This window comes from Dermacentor albipictus, chromosome 6 (genome assembly GCF_038994185.2).
Source record: "Dermacentor albipictus isolate Rhodes 1998 colony chromosome 6, USDA_Dalb.pri_finalv2, whole genome shotgun sequence".
Classification (NCBI taxonomy): domain Eukaryota; kingdom Metazoa; phylum Arthropoda; class Arachnida; order Ixodida; family Ixodidae; genus Dermacentor; species Dermacentor albipictus.
The window spans coordinates 116,545,601-116,572,801 of NC_091826.1; the positions used below are offsets into that span (position 1 = coordinate 116,545,601).

The 27,201-nt window shown below is 45.1% G+C and overlaps 1 protein-coding gene across 2 annotated transcripts in view; it reads right to left on the reverse strand.

The window, feature by feature from the left end:
* LOC135908294 (uncharacterized) overlaps window positions 1–27,201 on the reverse strand; it is a 53,255-nt gene that overhangs the window by 19,418 nt on the left and 6,636 nt on the right. The window contains exon 3 of one of the 2 annotated variants that reach the window (XR_011515377.1): window positions 24,997–25,221. The exons of the other annotated variant lie outside the window; for it this stretch is intronic. The gene's annotated coding sequence lies outside the window, so the exon portion shown is untranslated. Of the gene's footprint in view, window positions 1–24,996; window positions 25,222–27,201 lie in introns of those variants that run through there. 2 annotated transcript variants of the gene reach the window in all.

Below are 27,201 nucleotides of genomic sequence, written 5' to 3' on the forward strand. Positions count from 1 at the left end.
ATGTTTGACAGTCTCGGAAGAGAACATCAGTTTACGATAGGTAGTGAGGCACTGGAAGTGGTAAGGGAATACATCTACTAAGGACAGGTAGTGAATGCGGGACTGAAATAATCAGAAGAATAAAAATGGGCTGGGGTGCGTTTGGCAGGTATTCCCAGATGATGAACAGCAGGTTTTCATTATCCCTCAAGAGAAAAGTGTATCACAGCTGCGTCTTACCAGTACTCACTTACGGGGCAGAAACCTGGAGGCTTACGAAAAGGGTTCTACTTAAATTGAGGGCGACGCAACGACCTATGGAATGAAGAATGATAGGTGTAACGTTAAGGGATAAGAGCAGATTGGGTGAGGGAACAAACGCGAGGTAATGACATCTTAGTTGAAATCACGAAAAGAAATGGACATGGGCAGGACGTGATAATGAAGAGGGAACATAACCGATGGTCATTAATGGTTACTGACTGAATTCCAGGGGAAGGGAAACGTAGGAGGGGGCGGCAGAAAGTTAGGTGGGGGGATGTGATTAAGCAGTTTGCAGGGACAACGTGGACACAATTAGTACATGACTGGTGTAGTTGGAGAAGTATGGAAGAGGTGTTTGCCCTGCAGTGGGCGTAACCAGGCTGATGATGATGATGACGATGGGTGAAGTAGCTTTACTGTGTCACATGTGGCCGGGCGTCGCATCTACCCATGCTTGTTCAATGTGAACAAGCTTTTAATATTGTTACGGGAAGGAAGAAGCGTTTGTCTATTTACAAGTGGCTTTTAATGGCTGAGCCAACAAGCGTAGAGCAGCGATAGTATGGTATGGTATGGTATGGTATTCCTTGAGCGATGGCGCACACCCACTGTGGGGGATTGGCCAAGATTTGGATGAAATTAGGCTATCTTTATTAAAAAACTGAAAATGGTAAAGCTAACTGGAGGAAAAGAACAAAAATAAAATGTTTATTAATTCAAGACAACCTCTTCGTAGCAATTATAAAATCCTCCACGGTTGAGCAAATATCCCTGTGGCACTGTCCAAGAGAGGAGGCTCCTAGAGAAAGGATATTTATAATTGAAAAGCTCAAACCAAGCTGTGTAAATCTTGATTCTAGATTTTATCTTAAAGAAGTGAAACGGCGGCAGAATATGAAAAAATGATCGATTGTTTCATCTTCTCCACAGACTGGGCACAGAGGGGAGGGCACCAGACCAGCCCTGTGACGATAAAAGTTTAATTTTGGTATTCGACAACGTAATTGGGTAAAGATGACTTCCGTTTTTCTTGTGTGAAAGGAATTTTTAGGCCAAGGGAATAGGAGGTGTCGATACTCGGAAAAATTTGCTACAGCTGGGTTCAAAAAGTCTTGAGTAATTGTATATCTCCTGAATCTAGTAGTCGTCAGGTAAGCTATTGTAGGAAGTAATGGTAATACAGGGCCACTGAGGGCCGCTCTCGCGAGACTGTCAGCCATTTCATTCATGACTAATCCTTTATGTCCAGGCACCCAAAGCAATCTAATTAAATTTATGTGGGCAGGTACTAGAAAATGAAATGTACGTAAAAGGTTAGTGACACCATTTGCTGTTAGCGAGGAACATAAGGATAAAGAATCTGTTATAATTACTACCGCCGATGTTGACAAATTTAGTTTGCGTAAGGCTAGGACTACAGCTAGAAATTCAACCAAAAATACGGAATAAAAGTCCGGAATCCTGATTGCAAATGACCAGTTTAGAGCGGGAGAGAAAATGCCAATTCCAGATTTTTCTTCACACTGTGAGGCGTCTGTCGCAATGACCGTACTTATAGATAAACCCAATAAATGGTCCTGTAATAAGCCGTTTAATATATTATAAGGAAGATGTTTTGCATTATTTGGGTAGATGTCATCATATATAATTTTTAGGTTCTCTCGCACATCACAAATAGGCGATACCTCCCAAAGACGTACATTTAAGGGGTTTATCAATGTTTGTACGAAGACCACCTGTGGTGTATGAAAACGATGCCAGTGTACTCCGAAGAAAAGTGCAGGCTGGGAAATGAATATGTATTTCAATCTTCTAATAGGGGATTCATACAATTTCAAGACTGTTTGCACCGTCAGTAACCGAAATCTACACAATATTGAGGGCAACCTGACTTCTTGGTGTAATATGTTATTAGCAACATATTTCGGTAATCCACAACACAGTCGTAGGGCTTCCCGCTCAAGTAGAACAAGGGGACGTAATTTATAAGCTGGGGCACCAGAAAATAAAACACATCCAAATTCTAAAATGGGCCGCACATACATTTTGTATATCATTAAAAGTGGATCTCTCCGCATTCCGGACCGACTATTGCACAGCTTACGTAGCATACCAACTGCTCGTACTCCTTTTTTAACGATATGGTCGATATGGCCGAGCCAGTTGAGGGAACCGTCATATACTACACCTAAGTATTTCACCGACTCCACTTGAGGTATAGTCTCGAGGCGATAAGATATCGATATATTAACGGGATTATTAAGAGGAAAAACCAATATCGAGGATTTTCTAACGTTAAGTGAAAGGCGAATTTTGTTTAACCAGGTTTCTATGGCGTTGAGGTAGTTTTGTAGTCGATAATATAGAGAGTGAATATCACTGTCTGATGCGAAGAAAGCAATGTCATCCGCGTATACGTATGTTTGTACATCTTGATGAAGAGGAATGGAACACATCAGAATATTAAATAGTAATGGTGAAGTGACAGCTCCTTGAGGAACACCTCGTGATTGATTATATATACTAGAGGAAACGCCTCTCAGACTGCAGTAAGATGTTCTTCCATTTAAAAACTCACCAATCCAGTTTGAAAAATAATTTGGAATCTCTAGATTTCGCAATATATCTAATAAAATTAAGTGTTCTACACTCTCGTAGGCTTTGGAAATGTCTAATGTCACAAGAGCACCTATTTGCCTCTGTCGTCGTGCTAATTTTATTCTACTTTCTAGGTCCACGTGAGCATGCCAAATTGAACATGATGGTCGGAATCCAATTTGGCAGGGGCTAAGCAAGTCCTTGTTCTGTATAAATTTAATCATGCGGGCATATAGAATTCTTTCAATTAATTTAACCAAATTTGAAGTTAGCGCAATTGGCCTAATGTTATCTATTGTATATCCTTCCCCATGATTTTTAAGAATAGGGATGATTTTAGCAATTTTCCACGCAGACGGAATCCATGAGAAGCGAATTGAGTAATTTACAATAGCCAAAAGGTCATCAGGAGCTTCCTTAAATAAAATTCTGATCATAGTAGATGTTACCCCATCCACACCGGGAGCTGAATCTGGAAGTCGCTCCACGATTTCAGCCAATTCTAACATAGAGATTTCTGTAAAATCATCTGATGCCCTTCGTAAGCGAGAACCACTTGGTAAGACAGAAGAAAATCTAATTTCTAATCCCTTCGCGATTTCTTCTAGTGATTGTTTCATTTCATCGCTACTTAAGATTATAGAGTCAATATTAATTTGGCGCGGAAGAATTTTCCTACCGCGGAGAAAACGGAACAATGCACGCCTATTTTTATTGTTAGATAAGAAATCAAAATGCTTACAGTCGAATTCATCTTTGGCTTTAGAAACTGTATGTTTAAAGACAGCTCGAAAAAATTTATAGTCACTCCAATTTTGGGGACTCTGGTTATGCAATAATTTTTTCCAAGCAGCTTTTCTCTTTCTGTAGTCTCGAGTGCATTCTTCATTCCACCAAGGACTGTAAGAATTTCTTTTATTCAATCCAATCTCAAATTGAGCCTTTTTTTGAGAACTTTCCAAAGCGGAACAGATAATCGTGGTTTTTTGTTCTGTAGGCGCATCAGACAGAGATGAAAGAACATTTCGTAGGCATTTTTTAAAAATGTTGTAATTTATGAAGGTTCGAACCTGGTCACCTATAAATGTTACCGGACGTGCAACGTCAAATACTATCGGAAGGTGATCACTGCTTGTCGAACAATCAATAGTCGACCAAGAAGTTACGGAGAGACTCGGGCCAGAGAATGTAAGATCTAGTGAAGAGTAAGATCGGCCTCTAACAAACGTAATAGATCCGGAGTTTACACACGTGAGGCGATTGTCCAACGACCAGTTCCACAATCGGGTGCCGCACAAATCTGTTCTTAGACCCCATGAGATATGGTGAGAATTGAAATCACCTGAGATTACAATGTCACGTCCACAAGAGTTAATGACACTATACAGTGTGCTAGTGTCCTGTACGCCAGATGGAAAATATGCATTAACTACGGTAAAAGGAGCACATCCCGGGAGAACCAATTTTATAGCTAGGATTTCACACTCTGGAGTAGAAACTTGATATGAAATTTTAGCCTTATGGCAAATTTTAGATGAGATAAGTGTAAGTAACCCGCCGCCTCTTGTAGGACGGTCTAATCGAAATGACCTGTAGAATTTCAGTTGAAAAGACTTCTCAGGTTTTAGCCACGTTTCTTGTAACATAATTAAATCAGGATTAAGTTGAGAAGTTAAACAAGTTAAATCTACTGATGCAGAATATAAAGAGCGGCAGTTCCACTGAAGCACTTTTAGTGATCCTATTTTTTGGAAAGTGCCGCAGTCGAAACTGCCTTCTGCAGAATGTTATCCTTTAGCACATCACTGGACTGACTTTTCTTCGCTTTTGAGTGAGGACCGGAGGAGGAGTCTTCACTAATAGACGACATGGTTCTTTTATATGCTCGAGCATTTTGTTCTACCTCTGTCATCTCCAAATCTGTATTAACCAGATTACAAGTTGTAGGACCCGCAGAAGAGGGATTTGAAAGTCCAATATCATTATTGCAAGGATTGGCGTCTGATCTTTCATGATTAGTTTGGTGCTCAGGATCAACTGTTTGCGTTGGTACAGGAGCTGGGCAGGTAGTTTGCATCAAATGAGATAAATGACTAGAAACGGCTTGTGAGATACATTCACCAAGGCTCATTGCCAACCTTTCCATAGCCTTTGTAACTGCCTTTTCCACAGCGGCCTCTATAGTTGCAGTAAGTGATCGGTCCGGGGTAAGATTTTGTCTACCTATTATCCCCGCATAGCCAGATGCCCTTTCTTTCACAATGTTTATGGCCTCCATCCTAGAGCAGCGTCGACGATCAATTATTTCAATCACCTGTAACTCTTGAGCCCTAACAGAACAGTTTAAATAATTGGCTGGATGATTTCCATCACAGAGGCAGCATCGCTCTTCTTGGGCATTACAATCACTTTGAGCGTGTTCTCCCCCACATGCGCAACAACGTTGTCTTGATTTACACCCTGCCATACTATGGCCGTATCGCCAGCAATTGCGGCATTGAATCGGACGCGACGCCAGGGGTTCAACTCTGAACACAAGGGGCCACACCTTTAGCTCTGACGGGCAGGAAGTTCCAGCAAAAGTCGCAATCACTGATTCTGTTGGGACCCGCTTATTGTCTACCACTCGAGTGCATCGGTAAACAGCAATTACTCCAGTCCCAGACAATCTCTCAAGTGTTTCAGTGGGAGAAAGATCAGCATCGACACCTCTGACTATTCCCTTAGTGCAGGCGAGGTGAGCAGGGATAAAGGCACTCACCGGTAATGACGCGAATGACGAGCACTTTAGCAAATCCGCGACACAGGACTGGTCTGGTGACCGACACACGATACCTCCTCGGCCGAACTGCCTCACTTCCGTGATGGTCTGGTATGAAGAGGTAGCAGCTTGCAGGGATTTCTGGATCGCCTGGGGGTTGGTTAGACGTATAAAGCCTCCATTTGAAGGAACCAGAGCCACCGGGATGTTGCTCACACCACTGCGGATGAACAAATCTAGAGGTAATTCATCCGTTGGAATAGAGGCCGCCCATGGGGACAAACCCCTGCCTGGGGAGTTTTTAGACATCAGCCTAGGAAGAAGGTGGCGTTAGAATTAGTGAGAGCTCAAGAAATAAGATTAGTAAAGCCTAATATCACCCAAAACCTGGCCAAGTGACAGAAGCCGCAGCGAACGAGCAGGACGCAGGAGGAGCAGCTTCTTCTAGCGATACTGCTAAACACTGCTTCGTCGTCGCTAAGACCACCGTCAGCGTCGTCTTCTTTCCACATCACCGACTGTGACATTACCCCCGTCGGGAAAAGCACCTGATTGGTACGGCTCATCGGTCTGAGAAAGGTAAGGTTTGAGACGGCTGACGTGGATGATGTCAGAGAGAGGTGAAGGCACCGTAGTATTCAGCCGAGACACTTCATATGTGACAGGGGTCACCTGGCGAAGGATGCGGTAAGGCCATAGTATCGCGAGAGGAATTTCTCGGAAAGACCAACATGCCGAGTTGGATACCATACTAGCACAAGAGCACCTGGTTCGTAGTTCACGTCGTGATGGCGCTGGTCGTAACGGCACTTCTGGTGTGTCTCTGAAGCAGAAAGACGAGTGCGGGCAATCTGGCGTGCTTGGGTCGCCGTGGCGATTACATCTCGAGTGTACTCTGTCGGCGAGTCGAGTGTGTTCGAAAGGAGAGTCTCGAAAGGCAAAGTCGGCTCACGGCCGAAGAGGAGATAGAAGGGTGAATAGCCAGCTGTGTCGTGGCGCGAGGAATTGTAAGCGAACGTGACAAATGGTAGAGCAACGTCCCAGTCGCGATGATCGGAGGAAACATACATTGCGAGCATGTCAGTTATTGTGCGGTTCAGGCATTCGGTAAGACCGTTAGTTTGAGGATGGTAAGCGGTAGTAAGTTTGTGTTTAGTAGCACATGATCGAAGTAGGTCGTCTATTACTTTGGCAAGAAAGTATGTGCCGCGATCGGTGAAAAGTTGACGAGGTGCACCGTGGTGCAAGATAACGTCGTGAAGCAAGAAATCAGCGACGTCTGTAGCGCAGCTGGTCGGTAGGGCTCTAGTAATGGCATAGCGAGTTGTATAGTCCGTAGCGACGGCAATCCACCTATTTCCGTCCTTGGATATAGGAAATGGTCCGAGGAGATCAAGTCCAACGCGCAAAAAAGGGTCGGTCGGTATATCCAAAGGCTGCAGAAGTCCGGCAGGAGGCAGAGCTGGTCTTTTTCGGCGTTGACACGACTCACACGCGGCAACATAGCGCCGGATGGAGCGGTTGAGACGGGGCCAGAAGAACCGTCGCCGAATTCGGTCATAGGTCCGCGTGACGCCAAGGTGTCCAGCGGTGGGAACGTCGTGCAGTTGCTGCAGTACAATCTGTTGCAGATGCGACGGAATGACGGTTAGGAGCTCAGGCCCATGGGGTGCATGTTGCGGCGATACAGGATGTCATTTTGTAGTAAGAACATGTGAAGGGATGGGTCAGACGGAGCAGAGAGTAGGCGTTCGATAATGGGGCGTAACGACTCATCGCGTCGTTGTTCAGAGCCAAGGTCTTGCAACGCTGAGAGCGAAAGAACGCAGATCGGTGCGACATCCACTAAACCGTCCGGTACATCGACGGGATGACGAGACAGGCAGTCGGCATCCTGATGTAGTCGACCCGACTTGTAGACCACAGTGTATGTGTATCCTTGCAGCCGTAGGGCCTAGCGACCGAGGCGTCCGGTGGGATCCTTGAGGGAGGAAAGCCAACAAAGGGCGTGGTGGTCGGTTGTAACGGTAAATGGTCGACCATATATGTAGGGTCGGAACTTGCCCACCGCCCAAATGAGGGCGAGGCACTCGCGCACTGTAATTGAGTAATTGCGCTCGGCGGGAGAGAGGAGGCGACTGGCGTAGGCGATAACGCGGTCGTGCCCACATTGGCGTTGAGCTAAAACTGCGCCGATGCCGTAGCCACTGGCGTCAGTGCGGATTTCTGTCGGAGCGGAGTGGTCAAAATGGGCGAGAACAGGAGGTGTGGTAAACAGCGTGATGAGCTGCGAGAAAGCAGACGCTTGTTCACAGCCCCAACGGAAAGGAACGTCCTTCTTCAGGAGGTCAGTCAGGGGACGGGCAACATGGGCGAAGTTTTCCACAAACCTGCGGAAGTAAGAGCAAAGGCCCATAAAGCTGCGAACATCTTTGGCACAAGTTGGTGCGGGGAAATTCTGCACAGCATGAACTTTAGCGGGGTCGGGGCGAATTCCTGACGAATCGACAAGGTGCCCGAGCATGGTTATTTGGCGGTGACCGAAGTGGCACTTAGATGAGTTGAGCTGCAAGCCAGCGGTGCGAAAAACAGAAAGAACAGATGAAAGTCTTTCAAGATGAGTCGCAAAAGTTGAAGAGAATACGATAACGTCATCCAAGTAGCACGAACAGATGGACCATTTCACACCACGCAAGAGCATGTCCATCATGCGTTCAAAGGTCGCCGGGGCATTGCACAAGCCAAATGGCATTACTAGGAACTGATATAGGCCGTCTGGCGTGACGAATGCGGTCTTTTCACGGTCCATTTCATCCACGGCAATTTGCCAATATCCAGAGCGAAGGTCTATAGATGAAAAATAAGTGGCACCGTGGAGACAATCCAGAGCATCGTCAATGCGGGGAAGTGGATATACATCTTTTTTGGTGATCGTGTTTAGATGACGATAGTCAATGCAGAATCGCCAGCTGTTATCCTTCTTTTTGACGAGAACAACGGGGGACGCCCACGGGCTGGAAGAGTGTTCAATAATCCCTTTGGCAAGCATCTTGTCAACCTCGCTCTGGATAACTTGTCGCTCAGAGGGCGACACCCGGTATGGGCGTCTGCGAACAGGTGCTGCATCGCCGGTATTTATCCGATGCATCACGACCGTGGTTTGACGCAAAGGGCGATCGTACAGATCGAAAATGTCGGAGTAGGACTCGAGGAGGCAACGGAGCTGTGCGGCTTGTTGGGTTGAGAGGTCCGGTGCAATCATCTTTGTAAAGTCGTCGGTCGGGGCTGATGCAGAAGGCGCAGAATGAGCAGTGGTCGAAGACGGCGCGACAGATAGAGCAGAAATGTGGCACTCGTGCGTTGGTGACAACGTGGCAAGAGACATGCCTCGAGGAACTACTTGCGGGCACTGTCCGAAATTTAGGATGGGAAGACATGTCTGATTGTCCACAACAGAAACGATGGTGTGTGGGAAGGAGACATTGTGAGAAAGCAGGACTGACGTCGCAGGAGTAAGGAGATAGTCTCCGTCAGGTACAGGTGGGCTGGCTAAAACAGGGATGAAGGTTGCTGCAAGAGATGGCAGGCGTATAAAATCCGCGGAACAAAGCTGAGCTGAAGCTTGAGCAGGAAGGTCGATGGGAACACGTAGGGGTAGGTCAAGTTGTACAACACCGGCGGAACAGTCAATCAGAGCAGAATGGGCGGACAAAAAATCGAGTCCGAGGGTCACATTGTGAGGGCAGCGTTCAAGCACACTAAACAAAGCGGACGTGTGGCGACCGGCGACGCTGACGCGAGCAGTACACATTCCGAGCACAGCCGGAGTTCCACCATCGGTGACCTGGAGCAGTCGACTCGGAGCAGGAGTAAGTACTTTTTTCAAGCGCGTTCGAAGCTCCTCACTCATGATAGAAATTTGGGCTCCAGTGTCGATGAGTGCTGTAACGGGAAAACAATCCACGTCCACGTCCAGAAGGTTCCGATTAGTAGGCAGGGTCAGCAGAGGAATTTCAGGCCGGTGTTCTAGAGCAGCGTCACCTCCAGGAGCTGCTCCAGTTAGTTTCCCGTCGGAGAGCGGCGGCGGTAAGCTGGGGATGGAGAGCGACGCAGCTCAGGCGAACGGGAGCGGCGACTATGGGGTGATGGCGATCGGCAGGTCGCGGTCGCTCGAGCGTTGTCAGGTGCGTCTTCAACCTCGGTGGAGAGTAATGGCGGGCGAGGATTCAGTGGGGAGCGGCGGTAGGCGGGAAAGTTTGGTCGAGAGTGGGCTGGCCAGGAACTTCGACAGTGGCGAGAGATGTGGCCCACACGTCCACAGTAAAAGCAGATGGGTCTATCGTCATGGGTGCGCCATTCGGCCGGGTTGCGATAGCTCGGATATGGACCGTATCGGCTACGTTGAGCAGGGGCAGAGGCAGCAGACGGAGCAAAGTCAGGATGGCTGGCGGAGCAGATGGATGGAAGACCGACATTGGCAAGTTCTTGGCGAATGACCGACTGAATGAGGGACCCAAGCGGTCGGGAATCGTCAAAGCACTGCGTCACTGGCGTGACAGGAGACGCTGCTTCGATTTCTCGCCGAACGATACGTACGACGTTCTCGGAGGAGGTGGGCTCACGCGGTGGACAAATGTCTTCGCACGTCGATGAAGCTGCGGTATTAGGTAGACGCGTAAACTGTCCAACTATGCGGCGACTCTTGGCGTCTTCAAAGCGGCGACATTCGTTAATGATCTCGTTGACCGTTGTGATGTTCTTATAAACAAGCAGGTTAAACGCGTCGTCCGCGATGCCCTTTAAGACGTGGCTGACCTTGTCTGCCTCTGCCATATTGTTATCTACTTCGCGGCAAAGAGCGAGGACGTCCTGGATATACGCCACGTAAGATTCAGTGGACGTCTGTACACGGGTCCCAAGGTCCTTCTTTGCTGCACGTTGGCGGCCGACGGGTTTGCCGAACAAATCTCTAAGCTTCTGTTTACACTGCTCCCAACTAGTAATCTCTTCTTCATGTGTTTCAAACCAGACCCGTGCTGTTTTCTTGAGGTAGAATATTACATTAGCCAGCATAAGCGTGTTATCCCACCTGTTGTGTGCGCTGACCCGTTCATAATTCTGTAACCAGTCATCGACGTCCACGTTGTCAATCCCGGAAAACATGCCAGGGTCGCGAGGCTGGGCCAGGATGACCGTCGGTGGCGACGACGGGGCCGCGGTTGAACTCTCTCCTTCGGATGACATGGCGGCCAGGTTACGTCCGCTGCGGAGCTCCGTCTTGCTCGAGTTAATACCCCGCACCTCCACCAATGATGTTACGGGAAGGAAGAAGCGTTCGTCTATTTACAAGTGGCTTTTAATGGCTGAGCCAACAAGCGTAGAGCAGCGATACTGCTAAACACTTCTTCGTCGTCGCTAAGACCACCGTCAGCGTCGTCTTCTTTCCACATCACCGACTGTGACAATACATAAAATAGATGTGAGTTAAGAGCATCCCTTCTTATGGGATAGTACTGCAACGCAGATTTGATGAAGCTATCTCTAAGGAGAGCTTGTGTTATCCTGTATATCATGGGTGAAACGTCCGAAAGAATTAGAAATATTCAAGTTGCAAACATAATACAAGCGCCAATAAACTTCCGCTTTGAAACATCCAGCCACCCAATGCTTAAACGTATCTGCAATGGTTGCTGCGGTCGAGCTAGGCTGAGACCCACCAAACAGTGCCCCAGTGCTTCCGACGGGTGGGATCACTCATTCATACAGCTTCCCCGTCTTTTATTCACTAGTGGCCAAATTGAAATGCATCGGTGAAGCTTTCTTTCAGAGCTCTAGCTGTATGGCGCGAAATACGGTAACTACGGCTTAAGTTAGCGTCTGCTAGCCGCTACTTGTATAATCGCAAAAGTGTTTTGAAGAACCTGACACCACTCGTCTACCTCGGAAACCACCTGTAACTTGCAAGCTGTCGGCATTGGCGTTTTTAGCGTATGAACACGCGCGCGCACGCACACGTCGCACACACATGCACACGCTCACACGCACGTAAGCACACCCACACCCACACACACACACACACACACACACATGCACACAAGAAGTTGGCTGAAACATTCTGAAAAATCCTTTGATGTTTCTGCTGCTGCCTTTCCATGGCGTTTGCTTATTCTGTTGGCCCGCTGACGCAACATGGTGGCCCTTTGTGTAGTGACATGCAGATCCAGAGTTTGATTATCAAAATTATTGGTATCATTTTGACCATGGAGGAGAGCGACAATGCACGTGCACACTGGTTTCTGTGAACAGCAGAAAAAAAGAAGACGTTCAGAGTTGATCCGCATACATCGCATTTTCTGCCTCATAGCCAAACTGCAGTTAGGACAAAGCTCTTTGAATTGACGTCACTGACTGATTCGCCGACTAATGCTACCCAACATGACGCAAACGAGCTCGCCTACACACTAAACATCTTTACACCCTTATGGGTGTTAATAGGGGTGCTTTCGGCATTTACACCCATGCCCACACCCTTCTAGCACCCTTTTCGGCCAAAGCACCCTATCACAAGGGTGGATACCACACATAAGGTGTGACTTTGCTCAAAGAAGGGTGTTAAATCGACTCCTGAAGGGTGTTGAACGTATTGATGCATAAATCTGAGTAACGTGTACACGTCCACGCATTGAGCAATGTGTGTATGTATTGCATCTTTAATGCGAAAGCGTTTCATGGCCTTTCAGGTAGGACAGGTGGCGTTCTCCGCAACAACAATCCATACGGGACCCTGCTCATGCCAATCTAGTCATTTCCCTTGAAAGCATTCAGAACCGCGCCGCCCGTTTTATTTTCTCAAATTATTCACTTCATTCTAGCGTCACGCCCATGAAAAGAACACTAGGTGAACCTGACCTTTGGTTACGTCGCAAATACTTTCGTCTCTGTCTTTTTCATAGAATATGCTAATTTAACCCTTCTCGTAAAGAAAATCTTTTCACCACACCAAGTTCTCGTCTCGCATCGACCATCAACACAAAATTGATGTGCCATTCTTCCTTTTTGCCAAGAACAGCCACTGTATGCAACCGCCTTCCCGCCTCCACAGTCTCAATTTTTGACACCACTAATTCAAGGTCGCCGTTCAAATTATCTTATGGTTTGATTTTCTATTTTTGCGCTGCATTGCAATTATTGCATATTTTCACCACTTCTTTTTGTTGTGCCTACTAGGCCTTGAATGTATATAATAAATAAATAAAATGTGAAGTCATCACCGTCTTGTATGACGTCAGTAGTGATACAGAAGGTAGTAAATACAACAACGTTAAGTATGAGCAATTATGGGTAAATAATGTGAAATAATGTGAATAAGGGTGGAATAAATTGCATAAAGGTTCGTACAAACTATAGCACGGTGGATTACGGGAGATTAAGGTAGAATTGTGAAGAACACGTGACAATGTATGAACTAACGTATCATGGTCACGTGACAATTGCAAGTGTAGATGCGTGAAGCGACTAAGTTTTTCCATTCCTAAGTGACTGTTGATATTTCTTCAAGGATTCTGATGTTACTGGCATGACGGCCACTCCAAAAATGTATCATCCAGAAAAAGAACGCCCTTTCACTTACAATTCCATTATCATTATTTTTCGTGCTCACAGGAATATTAATATGCAATTAAACACTTCTAGAAAAACTGCAGTAGCAGAGCGAAAACACGAGAGCAACTTGCGCAATTCTGCACTAATATTTCGGTGCCCTTAATAGCCAAACAAAAAGTGGTGAAATGGAAGAAGCTGTTTGGATACATTGCTGAACAAACAGGGACGTGCTGTTGGACGAGCCTCTGCTGTACAATGGCATCAACGTACAATTTGCATGGTGAATCCATAAAGAAGACTTATAGAGGCGAGATCACGTTGGAAGTTCTCAAACCCGAATTTCCACGTACCTTGCCTAATTCATTCAGAGGTTTACTAAGCTACTGATCTGCTTTCTAAGTGCATCCTCAAATACAGCTTGTAAGGCTGAGCCTATATATTAAGGGCTGGTGTCGTCAAAGCTGTAATTTCTTGTCCAGAGCATACGCACTTGCAAACGCAGTCTTCAGTCTCCTCATGAATGTTTACGCGTCGCTGTCGCACGACCAAGATGTGAGCGTCTTTATCGAGCCATGATATAGCTGAAACTACGCTGTGACCTCGCAATGCTGCTTCGTTAGGACGCAGCGAATAATATAATCGCACCAGCAGAAGAGCGCCGATCGTCTCGCTCACGGTCCCGATTTGTGTACTGTACCCTCAGTGATGCAGCACAGACTGCGCCCCCCACCCCAAAATAAAATGCCCGGCACGAAACGTAGTAGCAACTACCCACCTCACCGCTCTAGTTAGAGACCACAACGAAGCAGCAGCAAACAGGCGGCCATGCGAGCAAGCAAACCTGTCAGAATAAACGTTCAATTTGCGCGGCCGCCCCATGCCCAATGAAAAGCGACCGGAAGTGACGGCCGACGCTGTACCATCACTTCGGCGCGCGGCAGGACGGGAAGGCGGAAGCTGCGCCATCATGCTCGTTTTCGCGTGCGTTCGCGTCGCGCGCTGTGCGAAGTAATTTTAAACGTGTGATTAGTTTTGCGCGCGGGGTAGAAAAAGATGTGGCCCATGCTTTGTGTATTAATCGTGCCCCACTTCAAAGCAAAGCGTTCGTACGCACTGGAAGATGATTCCACGAAGGCTGAAACGAGAAGTTGCAACGTGCCCGGTCGGTAGTACTGGCATGATGGAAACTTTCAGGCAAGTGCCCGTTTATTTGGTATTTGTTTTGTTCGCTTTAGAAATATCTCACTGTGATCTCGTAGCATAATTCATGATTCGCTAATGTAAGAGCAAGAGCAGCTGCACTTCTACTAGGGCAAGTTAACTACCTCGATCGCGTCCCATGTGACTAATGTTTGTCAAATCTACATCGGGCGTGGTGCGCCTGCATAGTTACGCTTTGTTTCTCAGCGCTTGAACGTTCATTGATGTGATTCTCTTGTGCGTTCAGCGCGGCTGCTTGTAATACGGTCGTTCGCACTTCAGTTAAATGTGGTCGACCACTTTTGCGTCGCGTAGAAAAAAGAACTGGCTTAGCCACCTTTCGAAGGAACCGGCGCGGTATTGGTTCTCCCTGATGCGGTCGCGTGCTGCTGTTGCTGCTTGCCGGACGCCTTCAGCATTTTTTTCGGCTCGCTTTGTCTGTGCGTGTGCGTGTGCGCGTGCTCGCGCTCGGCTTGATTTGTGTGTGTGTGCGTGCGTGTGTGCGCGCAGCTCAGCTCGCTTTGTGTGTGCGTGCGTGCGCTCGGCTCGCTGTGTGTGTGCGTGCGCGTGCGCGCGCGCGTTCAGTACATGTCGGTTTGTATGGGCCGGCGTGTTTGCGCGTGTCTAGTGCGTACGTGTTTTGTGAGTGTGTTGTCTGTGGGTCGCTGTGTGTGCGTGCACGTGTTAGCGTGTCTGCCTCCATGCATGTATGTGTGCTTGTTTGTGTTCATCAATGTGCGCGTGCGCGCTTTTGTGTCTGCGCTTTGTTTGTGTGTGCGTGTGGGTGCGTTTTCTGTGCGTGCGTATGTATTGCATGAGGCCGGTAGAGTTTTACTCGCAATAAAACTCTTCCGATTTGGTGCAGCGAGTGTTCCCGCCTGAAAGCTGTGTTTGGTTTCAAGCCACCCTGGACAACTGCTGTATGAGGCGCCGTTTCTCAGGAGGACCAGTGGGAAGGCGCCAAGTATACGCTTCGTCCTTTTTCCTCCCATGCCCTGATCAATCGATATGCTTGTTTTTTATTGTGAAAGGAACGTTACATCCAGAGCATAAATAAATGATTAAGAAATCTGGTGGTGTGTTTCGCCATTACAATAATTCCGATCTTAAAGACGTGGATTTCCCATTAGCCCACATTTCCTTTGATGCAGACAACTGCTGAAATTGTTAGCGGCAGGTTATTCGAGACGTTCTACGTATATAGCAATTGTATTCAGGAGCTTTAATGAATTTTGAAAATTTGAAGTGTTGTGCTTTAGAGGTATCATATACAAGCTTTAGGTCTCCGGGTAATTTGCATGCCCTTCGAGAGCTGTCGCCTATAGCCCTATTGAGATTCGTAACTACAGTTTGGAGCACTGGAGAAGCTAGAAGGCTTGTCCTGGCTCTCGAGAAAGTGTTTAAGCTGGAGGTGTAGGTTGAGGAGTTTGGGGTTGGTAACACAAAGGATTTTTTATGCCTTAGCACTAGGAGTGACACAGGATAAAAAATTGTATGTGTGTCAAGCACAGGAAGCTGCTCATGTGGTAGAAGCATGTGTGTGCGTGTGTGTGTGTGCGCCCATGCGTGCGTGTGTGTGAATTCTCTCCTCAAATGGGAGTATGTGTGTAAGTGAGCTATTTCATTGCTGCTCTGTTTGCCAAGAATTGGCAAGAAAACACAATAATCAATTTAACTTGAAATAATAAACTTCAAAGCATACTGGCGACAGCAGCATACAAGCATGAAGCTGTGTGACAATCTTAATGCGTGACTGCAACATCTGGAAGGAGGCTTGCTTCTTCTTCAGTAAGCAGCACAAAGTCCATATTCTTGGCTTTTCTCGTGCATACCAAAACGAGGCTCATTGCCAATGATCTTGTCCTTTGCTCTAATAGTATTTGTTTATCTTGTACTTAGAGCGTCGTTTCTCGCTGGTCATGCAGATGGTAGCAGCAATTTCACAATGCCCAGCCTTGGCGCCCCCCATCAAGAGCAAGCCACTTGCGTTCGCCTTCAGACAGATGGTTAATGTCTTCTTGAAAGCGGTTGAGAAGACAACATTGTAAGTAGATATAGTTGTGTAGTGTAATATAATAAGTCAAGTTATAATTTAAAACTCAGGCTCCTTGGCCGCCTAAGCTTGATATAATGTGCAGTTGTCTGTGGTTGTAAATATTGCCGATGGTACAATGCATACTGCAGGTATGACTGCTGATCCAAAGTATACATTTGCATTTTCTTGATGGTCTTTCATAATGAGGATTTTCTTTGGGCAAGAATATTTACAGAATACCGGGGCATTGTAGCATCATATTCTTTATTGTGCATTCACTGCTAATTTCGTCTGGCCTTCCTGCTACCAATTTATTTGCAGGAAAGGAATATTTGTTTACTCTCTGCAATGAGCCTGTTATTTGCTCATTGCATTACACTCTTCTACCTTTAATTTATTCCCATATAATTATCAAAACCTTAAAATTTCAGCTGTTTTTATTTTGAATACAATATCAAAATCAAAATGCACCGGATTGCAATCTAGACTGCAAGGGATTTGAAGAAATTACAAGAAACCAGGACCTCTCGGGAGCGTTAAAAAAACGTTTCCGCAGGTAATGTGCCTAATTGTACTGAGCTAGCTGCTCACGAAAATTGCAAGCATATTTCATTTCACATAGTTTTGCAGGATATAGCAGGCCTATCATAGTCTCTGAGCACAACCTTACCTCATTTGCATCATGAAAATGTCTCATGCCTAATTTGGGACAAGTTTTGAAAATTAATGTATCATAATTTTGAAACTACACAAAGTATTGGTTGAGGCTAGACAGTTTTCAAACAACTTGATCATGTTGAACTTAGCCATTACAGGACGAAAAAAAAACATGCACTGGAGCACTCATTCAATGAAATGTGATGCTTGTGGTTATTTTCCACATGCAAAATGTACTTTTAAGCGAGAGAGGGCAGGTAGCCAATTTACAACCATTGTGACTCATGCGGGTAGTAGCAACACAGGATGAGAAATGGTTGTGTCTCTGAGGTTCATTGAATATGTGAAAACTCATATGCAGTACCCCCCCCCCCCCTATGAGGGGTAACCGGGCAATATGTTTTGGGCAAGAAAGACGATTGTTCTAGGAGACAAGAAATTTCAGGCTCTAGTTGAGAGGCTACAGAACGAAGGACTATGTAAATAGTCACAGATTAACATAAACTGCATCGGAGTGGCATCACAGTTTAGAACATGAAGTGGGAGCATGAGGAAGGATCACAAGTTTAAATAAGGGAATACCACTTGTCAGTGCATCGCCAAGCTAACCCATTGAAAGAAGGGGGCGTGCTCTAACAAAAATAGTTGACAACACATGCTAAATTTTCGAGGAAAGTATGCCAAAATGCCCATTCTTACTAAATTAGTAAATAAGAAATACACGATAAATTTTAGGATGCAGAAAGTGTCTAATAAACTGCATTGGAGAGTTGGATATTGTTGGGCTGGATGCATGTATTGCAGGGCAAATGAGAATACCAGTGGGGATTCCCTCATTTTCATTTTGTGTGCACTCTGTAAAACAGTTCTCTTTGTCTCCTAGTGTAATAATGTCGTGTAAAAACAGTCATTTTTTAATGCCTTGTGCATTTCACTCTTAATGTGCCATATCCCGTAAGCTTCTCACCTGCAGTACTTATAAAGTGTAATGCAGATATATTGCAGATTTCTTAATGTCAATTTTGTATTAAGGTCACATACACACTCTTGGACAAATGTCTGTTGTTGAGAGATGTCATTGGTAGTCTTTAAACTTTATTCACTCTTATTTTCTATGGTGAAAAGGCTACTGTAAATTTATGTTTTTGCTGCTGTATGTGCCGTGTGTTCACAATGATATAGTGGTTTAGCATTCACAGTAACATGCAATTCCTTAATTTGCAAAATAGAAACTTCTACCTTTCACTTGTCTTGCCCAGTTGCCTGAGCGGTGCATTCTGCCCAGTCACATTAATTTTGTTACTTTGAGGAGCTTGTTGCTTTATAAAATTTTCCTCAAAGTACATGTGTAATTGCACGGACTGAATTCTCATGATTCTCTTCTTATTTTGCTAATGCAGGATGCAAGATTCCAGCAATGCCATGCGCTGCATTTATTGGTCAAGATGCTCAGAGAATGGAGTCCCTGCACCTCGTGGTTAACCGTGAACATTTCTTTTTCTTTTGGAAAGCTAAAGGCCATTTGCTGCATCACTTGCATTTTTGCAGCTCAGATGTGTACTATATTTTTCTAATTTTGAATCAATATTGGCTGTTCAGTATAAAAAATGACGTACAGCGTGAAGGACAAGGACTGGGAGAGACACACTCCACTGACTTTCAACAATATTTTATTGCGTTGCCACATCGTGTGTGTATACACAGAGGGGTCATGCGCAGAAAATGAAAGCCAGTCACAAGGGGTGTTCTAACAGCAAGTCATTGTGAAAAGAACATGGTCACATGAAAAAGAAACATCACAATTTCTATCTGTTTAGATACAAAATTTCACTAGGGGTCAGCGTGATAGAGGGGGCACTAACGCACACACTACCCAGTTTTCTGGTGAAATCAGCTTCAATAATTTACCGGGTGAGCTGTGTCTCGCTAAAATTCCGTATCCCAAAGAGGGGCATGCAGCCGCAGTCCCGGCAATGAATGCCCAAGTGGCCTTGAACAGTGTTATTGACGTTGTTATAGTGCTCTCTTAAACGATCATTTAGGCGCCTGCCTATCTGTCCAATATATTTACTGCCTCAAAAAGGGAATTTGGGAAACCACATTCGTGGCACACATCGCAAAACGTTTTCTGTGCCCGGCAGAGAAACTCTGACGTGATTTAGGCGCGTTTACACACTTACAGAGCCTTGCCAGCTTTTCCGGGGCTGAGAAAAGGACTGTGATTTCTGCAGGTTCCCTAATCTTTTTTAGCCTATGGGAGACATCATGAACATACGGCAGCACTGCAAACCTGTGTCTTTCAACCGGCTGGTTCCTTGACCGAGTGCGCTCATAATGTTTTGTGCACTTCAGAAGCTGTTCCGCTATGGCTGAAATTAAGGCCAAAGGGTAGCCAACCCAAGAAAGGTAATCAGCCTGTGCAGCAATGCTATGTTGCATCTCGTGTGAGCAAGATTTATTGAGGCTGTTAAGGAGGCAAAGCTTTACAGTATCTCATTTGACTTTGTTGGACAAAAAGGCAGGCGCCTAAACAATCATTTAGGATAGCACGATAACAACGTCCATAACACTGTTCAAGGCCACTTCGGCATCCATTGCTGGGACTGCGGCTGCGTGCCCCTCTTTGAAGGTACGGAAGCTTTAGCGAGACACAGGTCATCCGGGAAACTATAGAAGCAGATTTCACTAGAAAACTGGTTAGTGTGTGCGTTAGTGACCCCTCTATCGTGCTGACCCCTAGTGAAGTCTTGTATCTCAACAGATAGAAATTCTAATGTTTATTTTTTTCAAAGGACGATGTTCTTAGTACAGTCACTTGCTGTTAGACACCCCTTGTGACTCATATTCTGCGCATGCCCGCTTTTGTACAAATACACATGATGTGGCAACGTAATCAAATATTGTTGGAAGTCAGCGCAGTCTGTCATCTCTCGCAGTTCTTGTCATTCAAGCTGTACATAATTTTATCTCATTAATTGCAAACTATCCCAAGAAACTACCCTTGTTCAGTATAATTATGATGTTTGATACGACCATTTGCTGGCAAATGTTAGCAGTGTGATATTTAACTTGAACTTTTGCATGACTGCCTATGCCTGTGTTCTTTTAGTAACCAGAGTATGGCTAATTTATTAAACCATATTTGCTAATTTGCATGCTCACATGCTATAGCATGCCTTAATCTTGAATTACTGCATCTAAGTGCAAATAATTTAGAAATTTACTATGTATTTTAACACACTGTCCACATTTTGGGCTCAGCAAAATCGTTTAATCAACAGTGGTTTGTTTTTATCAGGCCTCCTACTGCACTTTGCACCCAGGCACTAGTAGATGTGGAATATGCACTCTTTTGATTTATAGTAAGAAAAGAACCTATTTTCAAACTACATATTGTATATGTACCAATGCCTTAGAGTTACAAAACAAAAATTTATAGAAACTGGTATTGTAGTTAGAAAAACCGCTACACAGCACCTTTAGCCCAGAGAATTCTCGTTTCACAAAAGAGGACAAACTATGTAGGCACTATGAAATTCTACGTATTTTTTGTGCTCAAGTAATCTTGTTGGAAATAGAAAATTAGCAATAAGGCTCCTGGCATAAACCTCACCTAAAGCATGTCTATGCTTGGAAAGTATTGTTTCAGTCTGAAAAATGTTGGCCAGTTATGCTTTACATCGACTTTCCAAACTTTTCATAATGCTTTGCAATTATATTAGTGTACAAAATAACAGGTGTCTTTCTTGTGCGTTTGCTCTGCATTTCAATTGCTTCCCTAATTCACCTTTGCAATATGCCTTTTTTTAAGGCATCAAAACTTGAATTTTCGTTCACTGGAGCCTAATACTAAAAATTTATTCCTTTATGTGGCCCAAAACACTGCGAATCAACCCAGGCTCTTTCAGTGCCGCTATACATAGTTTCTTCTCTAATAACAGATTTGATCAATACATATATTTTAGCTACCTTTGTGGGGAATATACATGTTCTTGTACTTACCGATGTGTTTGGTGATTGTGCATGTTTATATTTCATGTGATTTATGTATATGTTGTACTCTGTATTGCAGCATGCAATAAATATATTTGCGTTTTCTTGAAAATGCAGCATATATCTTACCAGTCTGTGTTGCATGTTATTTGGATATGGAAATCGTGATAACCTTGGTGTTGATATACATGCTCGAAAGTGTCAAGTTTGCTAGGTTGTATTTGTGCAGCGAAGACAGGTTTTCCAATATACACCATGAATTACTAATATGTAATGTGATCCACACGTATAGGTGTTGTGTATGCCCATCGAAGCTTCAAGGCCGGCTTTTCGACAGTGCGTTTGGTAGCCGAACTTGAACCTTCTGGCACACGCAATAGTTGCGCGTGGATCGCTGTACATAGTAGTAATTGAAGGCGTGTACTGCCGAATCTGCCTTCCATACACGCTAGAAATAAAAGGGTGCACACCCTTCCAACACCCACACAGATGGGTGTTAATTTGGACAAGCACCCTTACACCCTAAATTTATTTTACTGGACACCCTTCCTTTAGGGTGCTATAGTGGCACCCCAACTGTAGGGTGTAGACAACAGCACCCTTAGGGTGTTCGTCTGGCGACAAACTGATTTACACCCTTAAGGGTGTTAAAATGTTTAGTGTGTAGTCGTTACGGTGAGATATAAAGGATTATCCAAGAAGTAAAGTAAAGTAGGACACCGCAACTTTAACCCAGGCCAATCGTGAATAGCACATATTAAGGTTTACCAAGCTGATGTGGTCAAAACACCCGTGCGGGCATGTTCATCGGTTCATCGCACTCGCAATCAGGCTGACAAAAAGAAAACTCACACGTCTGTGTTTTCAGCGGCGACCTTCTTTATAGTAAATATATGCAGTTATTTAGGTTTGTAGGGACCGTCTGGCAGACGTGCCAGCAGAATTATGAAGATCAGACGCTCTGATGTCTGACACAGGTTCGTCATCAGCAACTCTTCTGGTCTCAGAAGAATAACAATCCAGAAGTATCGAAGCAATAGATTTGGTGTTCAAGACGTTACCTCCCCCAACTCCAATTATCGACAGATCTAGCTGCTGTGACAGTGCAAGGTGCTACTGCGTCTGATATTGGAGCTTTAAATACGACTTTCATCGACAGCGCAATACAAAGATATTGTCGCAAATATGGTTTTAAGTCATAACCGAAGGCCTGTTCCCTCCGAACGTTAACTTTGTCCGGATATTTCAGATAAAGGGCAACGCGCAGTACTACAGCGTAGCATCAACACGAACGCCGCCTTGAAATTAATCGCTTCAGCAGACGCACAGCAATAATAGAGAGAAAAGTATCCAGATGGGCGCATTAAGGTTGGAAACTTCAGAAATAGCACAAAAGGAGCACAATAATTAGGATCGCAAACTGCAGGAGCACAATAAATGAAAACAAAACAAACAGACATAAAAGTCTTAAATAAATAGGTCGACATTTACTAACCGTTGCCAATTTCGAAGAACAAGTTTCGCATCGCTAATTTTATTTGAATGAAAGGACATCAATAGTTCACTATGCTCATGTCGCGCGCATAGGAAGTGAGAAGGATGATTGAGCAGGGTAACACGCAATCATTGACCACGAACGTTAGGTGCTCCTGTGATTCCAACATTCATTTCTTGAACGTCGACATAGATGCAGAACTTCATCTTTCCGTCTCGTAAGCATTCACCAATTTTCAGGGAATAAATGTCTCGACTGAATGCGAGGTGAAAATGTACCGATACGTCTTCGTCGTGCTTGCAGTAACAAGGCATCAGACAGGAAATCTACGAATGATCTTTCTCTCCGATACGACCACACACCGTCACGTACCAAATAGGCGGAAAATACCTAGAGTCCTCCAGCACCCCGTAAAACACGATATCAATATCGAGATAAGAATTAAAGGCATTGCAGTGCTTCCAGACTGCAAGCGTAAAGTACGTGTCCCTCATGTGCAACACCGAAATCTGAGCAAACTTCTTTCGTTCTCCCTGCCATTAAATAACTTCGTCGCAGTTTTCCTGGGTCAGAACAAAAACCACACTCCCGATTTGTGTTACCGAGGCGGGTGTCGTTGCCAGCGCACTAAATAAATTCCGCATGCTAAATCGTAAAGGCGTGCAATAGGCAATAACACGGCTGGAGAGATTCCAGAGCATTGAGTGACCGGTTGGTGCATTGTTCCAACTTTCGGAGTATCAGTGCCTCTTCCGAACGCCACGACAGCCCCTACGACGTGATGGCTTCCTCCGCCGGATTTTGCAGAGAAGTTAACTGGTGCGAGACTCTCCGGGAAATCATGGCGGCCATTTGAGTCATCTCGCCCTTCAAATTGTGCTCGCATGCTCCGATCTCGAGAGTGATCCCAGCGAATCTGGTTTCCTGGCTTCTGACTTGTTCTGTAAGCTCACTCAACTGACTCTGGATCACTGCCAGCAGCTATTCGTGGTTTAGACATCCCAACATCGCCTTCATGTCTTGAAGGGCAGAGATCGTCTTCATGGGTCAGTGCTGTATGTTCTGAGGACTGGCACTCTGTAATCGCAGAAGAAACACGGGCAGTGCAACTGGCAGCGTAGTGCGTTGGCAGGTCTCTGTGCTGGACTCTCGCCGCATCGCAAACATTCCACGGTGTGAAATGTGCATTCGTTTTCGTTGTGTTCCAGCACGCGGTCCATGGTACCGGTGTACTCGCAGCCGTGCTCTTTGTTCCAGCAGTACCCCTTAATACCAGACAAAAGCAATCACCCCACAAGTCTACATGGGTGCCGGAGATGACGAGAAACGCTCAATTCCTAAGGCCCCCGTTTCCGTTTTCAAGAAATAAAAATGTATGGGCGTTTGTTCATTCATTCATTCATTCATTCATTCATTCATTTTTCTGTCAACACAAGCATTGCTTATGCTACACACAATAAAAACTTCAATGCAAAATATAGTTTTCGTAAAGGCTTAGGTAATAAAGCACGGTGTCTTAAAAAAATAACTTAGAGCATATGCTTGAGCGCTCTAAGCGTTCTAATTATATGCTTGAGCGCTCAATTATTGACAAATGGAAACTTCCGCCTCTGCAGCGAATTTTCGGAGGGATTTAGTAGGGTACAAGGAATTTACCTTTTGCCGAACAAGCAATATATAATTTAAAAAAGAACCTGCGCATTCAGCTTGCGCGGATATGGACTCAGAGTCTGCAAACTTAGCTACCGCGGCGCCGTTTCCCCGCCGACTTCTTTGGGTATTTATGTTTCATTCTAGAACCCTGGGTGTGTTAGCCAGTGCCACCGCTCACGAACGTTGACAGCGGATGTGGAAGATCCTTTCTGGCGCCGGCGTCATAAGTACGTGATCAATTTTGGTTGAAGGCAACCCGTCAATAAAGCCACACATGCTGCCTGAAGGCGTCAATATTGCCGGATTCGAGACCCTCGTTATGTAATGAGCCAAAATAAAAGGAGTTAACCGGGGGGCTAGACCTTTATTGATCCTATCAGAGGAAGCCAACAAACATCGACATGAACAACAAAATAGTGTAAACTAGTTGTACCCAATGAATACAATAAAGAAAATTATAAATTAATGGAAATGAAAGTTGATAAAAAACATAACGCCGCAGGTGGGGAATGATCCCACGTCTTCGAATTACGCGTGGGCTGCGCTACCAATTCAGCTGCAGCTGCGCTGTTTCACATTCCATGTTGTCGGATATATATATCTTTCCTAGTAGAACCCTGAAAGTGTTAGCCAGTGCCACCATTCAAGAAACCTTGGCGGCGGATGTGGAATATCTCTTCTAGAGAGAGACCATCAAATTTTACAGAAATATGTATTATTGCGCAAGTAAGAAAAAGTGCATGCATGCTTTTCAGAGTCTTCATGAGAAACCAAAAACAACCCTTTATTTTCTGACACCCAATTGGACTAATGAATTTAGCAAATATCTATGGCTTGCTCTTATTGTGAACATGTCAGTAGAATCGTACGAAACGAAAGCAGTGCCAGTGGTGTCCTGTACTCGCCTTTTCCTGCGTTTATTAGGGCTTCAAGGGCTTCAAACTAAGCAGGAGTAATTGGAGATCGCAGGGACAGGCCTTCGTCCTGCACGAGACATAAGATAGCATGATGATGACTATGATGACATTTGCTGAAAGGCGAGAAAGCCTGCCTAATGTGAAAGATGCTGCGTGACCATGCACTTGTGCGCACGTGATAGCGGCGTCATTAAACTGCCTCAGTGGGAAAGCAATATGAACACGATTTTCATCTATTATATACAAACGGGGAAATAAAAGCAGCACTTCCAGTGGAAAAGTTACCACTGCATACGGAAGTGTCCTATACTTGTTTTCAGTTCGCGATGACTTGCATAATTAATAATCTGAAAGCATTATATGTCCCGCGAGGCAGAAAAGTCGGCATTCTAGGCAATAAGTGGTACCAAAAGACATCAGCATCAGCAACATCATCAGCGTCTTGTATGACGTCAGTAGAAATACAGATTTGAAATTAGAACAAGAAAAAGGCGACTTACGAGGGAGTGAAGTGAATCAGGCTGAAGTAAAATGAATGAAGATGAAATAAACTGGATTAAGGTCCATTCAAGCAGATTACGGTGGTTTAAAGTGCATTAAAATACAAGGTGGATTAAGGCTGGCACAAATTGGAGCAAGGTCGACTAGAGGTTACTAAGGTAGAGATGTGAAGTACACGCGACTGTGTGTAATGTCAGGTATCACGACCTAATTAAAGAAGTCATAATGCTTTGACAATCATAATTACGTTAGGATATTAAGTCGCTGCCATTTCTTTTTCGACGAGGCGGTTCAGATTAGTTGTGCATCGGTTTGCTTGTGGTGGTGAAATGCACCGTCGTCGTCCATCATCAATTGTAAATCAAATGGAGAGTGTGTTGGACCCTCGATTTACATGAAAACATAACGACCAAATATAGTAAAATAAAGGCCACCTTGCGTCTGTGTCACTCGAATTGACCATGGCTTACATGCATGTTCCTTTTAAGCTGCGATTCATAATTTTTGTTAGTCTCTTGACATTCTCGCCATTCAAGGCATTCTGACATTCTCGCCATTCTTGACATTCTCTGACATCCAAGGTGGAGCATTTTGGATGTCAGCTGAGCCTTTGCACAGCTACGGTGGCGCAAGCTGTGGGGATGTTATATTTAAGCACAGCTTCTATTTGCACAAGAGCGATGAAACATCGGAAAGAATGCAGGTTGTAAGCATAACCGATATAATACGCATCCCCCTTGAAACAGCCGCCAGAATGCTGCTTGCAAATTCAGTTCTAACAAGAGAGAGAGAGAGAGAGAGAAAGGCAAAGGAAATACAGGGAGGTTAGCCAGAGGTTATCTTCGGGTGGTTACCTTGTAGTCGGGAGCGGCAAAGGGATGCGATAGGTGAAAGAGAACACACAAAAAAGAACATCCCAGCAACATACGCTCACGATACACACGAATTGTTTCTTTTTGTAGTAACTGTCATGCAGTCTCAGAAGGCGTTCCTTGTGTTACGCAGTGTCACCGTCGAATCCTACGTCACACAGTGCGCAGTCACAATTCGTCAGCAAGTCCCGTGTATCTTAAGTACCGCAGCAGCGCCATCATAATGGATGGCGCTGATGTTCGTGTAGGCCAGTTTCCCAGGGACGGTGTTTTCTGTCATTGGGCGCATGTCCAGTTTAACGGCTGCTGCGTTCTGGCTGTGACCAAGCTGCGAGCCAGCAAACAGTGTCCTAGTGCTTTCGATGCGTGGCGAAACTCAGTCACACTGCTTTGATGTATCAGTTGCCAGGTTTAAATGCTCATGTGAAGGTTTGTTCTAGAGCTTTACCCGTATGGAGCAAAAGAGGAAATCTGTAGCATGATTTTGTGTCTGCTCACCGCTACACGTGTAATAGGAAAAGTGTTTTGAACAAAGTGACACCACTCATCTACCTAAGCAACCCCTTGAAAGTCGCAAACTGATGCCTTTGGCGTTGTTTTAAAGTATTTAAATACACACAGATGCTTATGATTGAAATTAGCTAAAGCATTCTTACGACTTTAAGATGTTGCTG